The sequence below is a fragment of the Arachis duranensis genome, chromosome 9 (genome assembly GCF_000817695.3).
Source record: "Arachis duranensis cultivar V14167 chromosome 9, aradu.V14167.gnm2.J7QH, whole genome shotgun sequence".
Taxonomy (NCBI): domain Eukaryota; kingdom Viridiplantae; phylum Streptophyta; class Magnoliopsida; order Fabales; family Fabaceae; genus Arachis; species Arachis duranensis.
This window is the reverse complement of record NC_029780.3, coordinates 19,399,733-19,409,621: the sequence shown is the minus strand read 5'-3', so window position 1 is coordinate 19,409,621 and position 9,889 is coordinate 19,399,733. Positions and strand designations below refer to the sequence as shown.

General features: G+C 36.5%; 2 pseudogenes; one reads left to right on the top strand and one right to left on the bottom strand.

The window, feature by feature from the left end:
* The first annotated feature begins 892 nt into the window (after positions 1-892).
* On the top strand, positions 893-1,827 carry LOC107465001 (short-chain dehydrogenase reductase 3b-like; annotated as a pseudogene).
* A 165-nt stretch (positions 1,828-1,992) lies between these two features.
* LOC107465000 (carotene epsilon-monooxygenase, chloroplastic-like) lies at positions 1,993-4,252 on the bottom strand (annotated as a pseudogene).
* Between the last annotated feature and the right edge of the window lie 5,637 nt (positions 4,253-9,889).

Genomic DNA, 9,889 nt, shown 5'->3' with positions numbered 1-9,889 from the left:
TGTAAGTTCAGTCTGAGAAGGGAAAACTCCAATATATATGTGAAAATTGGAGAGAACATCCTACGAAAAGTTAAAAGTTTTAAGTATCTTGGGTGCATCATACAGGATAATGGAGAGATTGAACATGATGTAAATCATAGGATCCAAGCAGGTTGGTCAAAATGGCGGAGTGCATCTGGTTTTATATGCGACAAAAAAGTGCCTTTAAAACTTAAAGGTAAATTCTATCGCACCGCTATAAGACCGGCTATGCTGTATGGTACGGAGTGTTGGGCGGCTAAAGGAGAGCACGAACATAAGCTGAGTGTGGCAGAGATGAAGATGTTGAGATGGATGAGTGGTCACACGCGATTGGATAAAATAAGGAATGAAGATATAAGGGAGAGAGTTGGAGTAGCACCCATTGTGGAAAAGATGGTTGAATCGCGTCTCAGGTGGTTTGGACATGTGAGAAGAAGACCGATAGAACATCCAGTCAGGAGGGTGGATGAGATGGAAGATGGACAAAGGGCGAAAGGCAGAGGAAGACCTAAGAAGACCATCCATGAGGTGGTCAAACGAGATCTACATGTAAACGGTCTCTCTGTAGACATGATACATGACAGAGCACAATGGCGTCGTTTGATTCATGTAGCCGACCCCACTTAGTGGGACAAGGCTTTGTTGTTGTTGTACTCAAATTAGAGTAAAGTATTTTGCAAAAGTAAAAGCTTATCCAGAGCATTAATAATTAATGGTGGTCAAGAGCATTAATCCAGCATTAATTTCAATTAATAACCTTAGTGGTTAAGAAAATAGTAAAAAGTTAGCAATTCATGGCTATATAGAGGGTTGCCATATAAAGGGTGGTATGTAATGAGTTTTGTTATTATATCTCCCATGAAATATATGGAGTCTGGTATGAATTTCAGGTTGGAAGGCAAGGTTGCAATTGTGACCGGAGGAGCAAGTGGAATAGGAGCAGAAACAGCGAGGGTATTTGTGGAAAACGGGGCATTTGTAGTTATAGCTGACGTCAACGATGAACTGGGACATCAAGTAGAAACTTCCATTGGCATAGACAATGTTAGTTACCATCACTGCGACGTTAGAGACGAGAAACAAGTTGAAAAAACCGTTACTTTTACCGTTAACAAATACGGAAGCTTGGACATCATGTTTAGCAACACTGGAGTTGCTGGCTCTCGTTCCAGCATTCTTGATTTGGATTTGAATGACTTTGACACTAGTTGTGCATCTTCGTGGAGCGGCCGCGTGCATTAAACACACGGCACGTGTCATGGTCAAAACAAAGACACGTGGCTCCATAATTTGCATGGCTAGTGTGGCTACTATGGTTAGTAGCAATAAGGCTAGTCATGGATATACCACAGCCAAATATGGTCTTGTGGGTCTTGTGCGTTCGGCATGTGGTGAGCTTGGAGCTCATGGAATTAGGGTTAATTCGATTTCGCCTTATGTTATGGCCACGCCTTTGTCGTGTAGAGAGCTTGGTATGGAAGCAAGTGAACTTGAAAGTGCTGGTGCTGTTGGTGCCAATTTGAAGGGGATTGTGTTGAAGTCAATTCACGTTGCTCAAACAGCTTTGTTTCTTGCTTCTCATCAATTTGCTTATATTAGTGGCCATAACTTAGTTGTTGATGGCGGTTTCTTAGCCCGTCGGTAATCTGGCGCGAGCGCCACTCTCAAACAATAAAGGGGTTAACTATCCTGTGTCCTAAGAGCACATTTTAAGAGTATAATAATAAACTTTTTAAGTTTTGGATGTATTTAGTGCGTTTGAAAACCTAAAAGAAGTTCTCTTTTCAATAACTAAGAAATTAATGAAAATGAAGCAAATAAAAAGAGTACTTTTTCACTTTTCAATTCAGTTTCTTTACAGCATTTAGAAATTATGAATGAATGATTGAATTATTGAAAATAATTTCTATTGAATACATATTTGCTAGATATTAGCATGTGCTTTTGTGCTAATCATCTAGGGGGAAAATGAGGGGGAAAAAGAAACATCATAGGAGTATAATATGCTGATTATTATTATTAAACAATTTCGTTAATTAAGAAATAGTTAATGTTAAACCTTGTCTACCGTTTGCTTAGTTTCATGTACAAACCCTGCAGAAACAAAAAGAATATATGTTGATTGTTAAGAATACTAGTATCAAAATGATCATAACTCAGATGCAGTTGTTTTCATGTGAAGTAGATATTTAAGAATCATTAGATGATTTGACAAGTTTGACTAAATCATCATCTAAAGTTTTTAATTATCAATTTCATATAAAGACAACTGCATGTGAGTCTTTACCTTATTTTAAAGAATGTATGCATAGCGAGATTGTAATTAAAACCTTACATTTGTTGTATGTATTGTTGCTCCTGTAGTCATACTGATATTCTGATCAGGAACCAGCTCAAAGTTCATGTTCTGTAGAAAGATTGTAAGAGCGATTGTGGCCTCCAATAATGTGAACTGGTTGCCGACGCATTTGCGAGGGCCTCCGCTGAATGGAATGAATCTGTCATATGTTTCGAGTCAACATTAAAGTCTAAGCTAGCGTGCACAAGAAGTAACAGATGTACCAAAAAGTGACGGTGATAGAGAAAAAGAATTACTATTGTTGTTGCAATGATATAATGCAAACTTAAAATCTGTGTTCGTCTCATTCGGCATCGGCCCATCCATGTCAAATCTTTCTGGCAAAAACTCTTCAGCCCTGTCCCAAACCTTGCAAAATCATTTATGGAATAGATCAAAATGGTGAATTGGAAAGTGGGCAAAAGCACTTGATTATGCAACACAGTGCGTTAAGATTTAGGTAAAAACTCACATGCGGCTATTTTCAGTTGACCGTTGAAAGCCTTAGATGACAATTTAGTCAAACTTGTCAAATAATCTAACGGCTCTCAGCTATGAACTTCACATAAAGACAGTTGCATGCGAGTTTTCATCAGGAACTTGAGCTCTTCTTATCAACACCTTCAGGATGAAAATTAGCTATTTATTTATTCACAATTTTAGCCATCAATTTTAAATGTTATCAACCCAAATTATTACAAAATCATTCTGAGAAGCATAGGAACCTACTGGGGGATGTGGATAGAGACGGAGTGACTCGATGATGCAGCATGTCAAGAACTTAAGATCTTTAATATCTTCATAGGCGGGACGTCTTCCCTGTAAAACTCTGTCTACCTCTTCTTGTGCTTTTGCCAATGCAGAAGAATCCTGCGCAAAATGGAGGTCGGGGGACGGAAAAACCATGGTGAAACTCTTATTTTTTCACTCAATGCTAGTAATCATATGGAAAAAGATTCTCTAAGCGAGGAGAATTGTAAAGTAATAAAGTAAGAGGTTAATCACTATTGAATTTGTAACTTCTATCATGTGTGAGTCCTACCATCTTAATTCAAGGGTGATTAGACTTTCACTTTAGCAACTTCCTCGCTTCAGAGGAGGTTGATCCATAATGATATGTCAAAATACATAAATAGAGACACAATATATGCAGCGAGTAACTCATTGATGCTGAGGCAAAATTGGAGGGTGGCTTACTAATCAATTCATAAAGTTGATTGCAAAAAAACAGAGATCTTATCTTCAAGAAAGAAGAAAAGGAGCAAAGAAAAGCAAATTTGTACCTTATTTAGAAGATAAAGGGTCCAGGTTAACACTGAACCAGTGGTCTCATGGCCAGCAACTAATAGTGACAAAAGATCATCCCGTAATTGCAAACTCGAAACCTGCAACATACGAACCATCAAGAAAAATAATCAACATAGAAAAGCTCTTCATACCAGAAAACAATTTTGAGATACAATTTACTTGGCTAAGCTATGATCAATCAATATCTCAGTTTATGTAATTTAGCATTAAGTAAATGAACATTTTCTCTGCTGGCAAGCAAGAACCGAAGAATACTAGGATCGGTGTCATTCACATATTCTTCATCATCAATTCTTTCTCCCTCAGCTTCTACGATTTCTTTACATTTTTTAATAAGATCTTCGACTGTCGTCCTGATAATACTAACGACCTTTTCAGCGTTTATTTGTCTGGGGATAATCTTACAAAGAAAGCTAATTTGCAACAAAATAAGAAGAATGAAAAGTGGCATAACCAATACAGAAAGAAAACTCTTATCATGGATTGGCGAAATGAGAAAGAACTTGCCTTCCAATATGGCAAAAGATCAGTGGACCGAGCCTCTACCTCTTTCAATGCAGTGTAAATAGCTTCGATAACAGGAGAGTAAATATAATGTTAAATTATATAAGCTATATCAAAAAGTCTCCTTCATAGAGTCTATCTCATTTATTCATGTCGAATTTCTATTATATAGGGCTCGACGCGCTGGACGTATGGCCGCGAACGGTGTGGCGATCGGAGCTCAAACGAGGAAGTTATGGTAGTTGGAAAATTGACGAAGGTTAGGGAAGTTCTTCTTCCTCCCAACGCTGTTTAGCGTTTATGATGATAATGGGGAAGAAGATGATTCTGTCCCCTTTTAAGTATGGGTCCGGTTTGGGTCCCGATTCAACGGGTTCGGCCCATCTGGTCCAATTTTGGGCCAAAATTTTTGAAATTGGTATCAAAATTTTCGTTTTGAAGAGCTCTATCATATTTTGATATTAGTTTTACATTTTTATTTTCTTAATTAAAATTCAATTTATTGACTAATTATTCGCTAATTTTATGAGGTTTACAAGAGCTAACTTTGCAGACTTAAATTGAGGAACAATGAGAGAAATTGTTTAACTTTTGAATACTTATAATATAATGTTTTATTGGCTGACACAACTTTTCATCTATTCAATTGGGATCCCTTTCATTTTATTTAGATGGAAGTAAAGCTCAGAAGACTTTCTATTATACTACCTTTATACTTTTTCAGGTTTATCATTAGTTGGATTAAGAAACATTTTTTGTGATTATGTCAAAATGACTTCATACTTTCAAGTAAATTTTTATGATCATGTTCATTATTTTGAAACTAGAAGTTTAAATAATTTGATTGGCCTGACTTTAGAAGTGCACACCACAGCCGATGTGTCTGTGTCTTTTAATAATTTTGTGTTATGCTTTGATTTTATTGTTGCGACAGTGGATTACATTTAGACGCGAATGCCTTCCTAAATGGCTGTTCAAACAACTTATTTTATGTGTATTATCATGACAAAAAATTTCCTTTATGTATAGATGAGGGTGTGTTAGAATTAGCTCTGATAATTTTTTATTTATTTCGGTGATGTTTGTCTTTTATTTTTATTAGCTGATTTCAAATATATAATTGTAACTGTGATAGCAATAATGCTATTTTGTTGTTTGAATTTGATTTTAAACTGGATATTTGCTTGAGTGGTATCTCAATTTATTAATTATGAAGGAACTTGGTCTACTCTCAAACGAATAATGCATGTGAAGGTAAAATATAAATTGTGAATGCTTGCTTTTTGTTGATGAGTAAAAGATGAATTTTGCTTTTTGGTTAAGATCTGAAACTTGGATATTTTTTAACCCTTATTTTATTTTATTTTTATGAAAATTCCTCTATTCTCAATTATTGTTTTTATTCTCGAAGATTTGGAGATTGATTTTATGGGTTTGTAAGATTGAAATTATAGGTCTTGGATATTAGAAGGAATTTCTGGTGATTTTGGATAAAGTTGAAAAAACTCTTTATATGAGTTTTTTTCCCTTATTATATTCACAGATTATTATTAAGTAGGCATTGTAAAAAAATTGATTACTTTTCTAATTTTAGGATAGCTTTAGTACTTGTTTGCAATGTATGAAGATTGAAAATGTTTAAATTCTTTTAAACCGATGGGTTCATTTTGAGTCACTGAATTTAATTTTAAGTTGTTTGATCATATCTTGTTAACATGAGAAATGATGAGTATGAATTGATCATAGTTTGATCTTGGAAATGTTAAATTTATCAATATTTTCTTTTCATGAGTTTTTTATTTTTAGTTCGTTCATTTATTTTGGATTTTTTTTTCATATATTGCATTTGCTCATTCTAAATATTTCCTTTATTATTATAGTTTGACTGATTGTGTTTGAATATTCTGTTTTGTTATTGTTGTTGATGTTTAAAAGTAAAAATCTCCAGGTGATACTATTTCTTTCTTATATATGCTAGCTTCTAATTTTGGATGCAACATCTATATCCTTTTCCTAATCTGCTCTCTCAATTATTTGCAATACTCTTATCATTTTTGGCCTTTTAGAGTCTTGATGATGATGTTGATGAGGAATGGTTATGGAATAAGGAATACGGTGAAGCTTTTTCGGTGATTTCAACATTTACTTATGCCCTAAAACCTCTTATGCTATGATGATATTGTTCTGTTGGACTTTGTTTTGTTTTGTTCGCTTTCTAGTTTTGTTGAAAAAAAATCTATATTCTATCTAGCGATGTCACATCTTGTAGTATGATTGTTGAGCATGGTGCATACGGAGGACCAGAAATTATAACCTCCGAAAAATAGTTATTCTAAACTCTTTCGTTACTTTTATTTAAGTAATGGTAATCGTTAAATTTGGGAATGTTAGGTGTTCTTCTTGGGATTATTTGTGTGGAAGTATGCGCTATAATCGTGCTACGTGATTTGATGTATCGTTCATTTTGTTATATTTTATATCGGGAGTTCCTTGTTTTAATTCTTGTTGAAATGAAATTTGATTATTCGATGGCAGCGCCGGCTGCAACCAAGAGAGAGGCCACGGCGGCGGTAAAGCACAGCGACGAGTAAAGGCCACTGCCAAACAGAAGCAGGTCAGAACCGGACCGGTAGTTGACCAGTCATACAACTGGGTCACTGGTTCAACCGATAGGTCACTGATTCACCCGGTTGAACCGGTCATAATTAAATAAATATGTAAAATTATAAAAATAAAATTAAAAGTAAAATACATCTCTTCACAAACATATTAGTAAAAATCAAGTATTAGACATAACTGCTTATGCAAAAAAATAATAATAAATTCGTCACTAAAACAAAATAATTTCTCAATTTAAATGAACAAGAGAGAACACAAGATAACACAACCAGTTTCTAATGGTGTTTGTGATGAAGAAATTTTCAAATTAAAATTCTATCCCCAAAATAAAATAGAAAAATTCATCTCAGAACAATTTTCAACAATAAATTCAACTTAATGATGATTTTCAAAGAAAAAACTTTAGCAAAGTGATTATTTTAGTAAGTCAGTTCAAGGTTCATGATAATTAGTAACATTAACTCTAATGATTTTTAACAACAAATTCAAGGTTCAATCCCTATCAAATTCAAGTTTCAATCACTAACAAAAATTTAGCTAAGTGACTATTCAGCAAGACGGCAAGAAATTCAAGGTTCAATCACTAACAAATTCAACTTAGTGATGATTTTCAGCAACAACAAAAACTAGCTCAGTAATATTTTTAACATATTATTCAAGGTAACAAATTATTGTCAGTGATGATTTTTTAAGGAAAAAACTAGTTCAGTGATATTTTCAGCAATAAATACACCTTTCAGCAACAAAATCAAAGTGCAGTGATGAATTACAGCAACAAATTGAAACAGAGAACGGGGGAATTTGTTGGAAGTCACCAAATCGGTTCGGGTTGCACGAAAGAAGCTGACGGCGAGACCCGAAGCAAGAAGACGACAACGACGACCAGCCCCAGGACCTTCTGCTTCTGCCTCTGACGCCAAGAGCGGAAGGGAGGCGCGCGACTGAGTGCGAGACAGTGAGCGACAAAGACGACCAGCCAGGACCTGCTGCTTTTGCTGCTGGCGACGACGAGCGCAGGGAGGGGACGCGAGCGCGACCCAGTGCGAGAGGGTGACGATTGACAACACAGAGATCCACGATGAGCTTGACGGGAGACCGGAGATGAGAGAGGGAGAGATCTTGAGTGCGAGAGCCAGTGAGAGAGGTGAGTGAGCTCAAGCTTCAGGCTTAAGCAGAGAGTGACCACACAAAGAAGGTAGGCCTAGGGCAAAAGCGTTTGAACAATTCTATGTCTGTCTTGATGCTTGTAAGAGGGGGTTTAAGGCAGGTTGTAGACCTTTGATGGGACTGGATGGAGCATTTCTAAAGACATTGCATGGGAGTCAAATCCTCATAGCATGTGGACAAGATGCTAACAATCACTTATTTGTGATTGCTTATGCTATTGTCAGTGTAAAAAATAAAGATAATTGGCAATAGTTCCTGGAGCTACTTCACAAGGATCTGTGAGACTACATGGAGAATAAATGGTGCTTCATCTCGGATATGCAGAAGGTAAGGATGATAATGATATACGATAATACGTTTTAGGGACTGTTTTGATTTAATGAAAAGGTTTGAGGGACTGTTTTGATTTAATGAAACTTATTAAGGGACTAACTTGATTAAGTATCTTTTCGTGTGTTGTCTTCTCTTTAGGGTTTAATCCCTGCTGTTCAAGAGGTGTATCCAAGGGTCCATCATCGATTCTATGTGTGGCATTTGTGGTGCAATTTCTTAAAGCAGTGGTCAAGCTATAAGTTAAAAGATTTAGTGTGGGAATGCGCAAGGTCGAGGACAACAAATGAGTTTAATAGAAACATGAACAGAGTTAAGTTGATAAATGAGAAAGCTTGGAAATATCTTGACAAGTGGCCAAAAGATGCATGGACTAAGCATTTCAGTGAGGTTCCAAAGGTGGATAACATATGCAATAACGCATATGAGTCTTTCAATGCCAAAATCATGCACGAAAGGAGCAAGCCCATCCTGACCTTAGCTGAGGAAGTTAGAAGGATCATCATGAAGAGCATGATTGACAATAGGAAGAAGTTACAGAACTATCAAGGAATTCTTCCCCCTGTTCAACAAAGTAGACTTGAAGCAATGACAACCTTGTCTAGCCATTGGGCTCCTCAGTGGTGTGGTGATGAAAAAGAAGAATTGTACGAAGTGCATAGCTGGCCAACCAATATGGTTGTTGACCTGGGAAAGCGCACATGCACTTGTAGGTTTTGGCGACTCACAGGTAACGATTTCAACACTTAGATAAGTTATCTTCAGTCGTGTTACACATTTTAATTAATAATTTAATTTGTTTGAAAGGTATGTCGTGTATGCATGCAATATCAGCCATACAGGATAAGAATGACAAAAGGGCTAAAGAGTACTGTCATGACTAGTTGAAGATGGAAGCGTATAGGAGGACTTATTGTTTCAATGTCAATCTAGTTAAAGGACAGGATCTATGGGAAAAAACACCACATCCTGCTCTAGTCCCACCTCCATTTAAACCCAAACCTGAAAGACCGGTGAAAAAAAGAAGAAGAGAGAATGATGAACAGCCAACTGGGTCAAAGACAAAGATGAAAAGAAAGTACAAGCCAATCAAATACATGTACTATGGTGAGATTGACCACAACAAAAGAGGCTGTGCAAAGAAGAAAGCCTTGGATGCTGAAAAAAATGCCAGGCAAATGCAACTGCAACTGGCAGTTGTTGCTCCTGCCGCAGATAGTGCTGACCCTGAAGTGAATGCTGTCCTTGTAGAACATGATAATGCTCCAGAAGCAATAACACCATTGCCTTCACTTCCATCACCCATCCAGCCCCCTACAGAGATTGACATCAGCCAATCTGAAAGCATTCCACCAACCCAAGTTACACAATAGGTTGTATAATCACTGCTCAATTATAAGAAAAATATCACCTTTATTTTATAAGCTAACAAGTGCTTTTGGTATTGGCTTATGTAGGATGAAGTTGTAGCTAGGCCATCTAAATTACAGGTGATTAAAGCGAAATCAAGAGCTAGATCCTCCCCTAAACCTACTGCAGTTGAACCAGTGGCTATCTCGGCTGAGACCATCAAAGGTACAAGTTCTGCAACTGCTAAGAAGC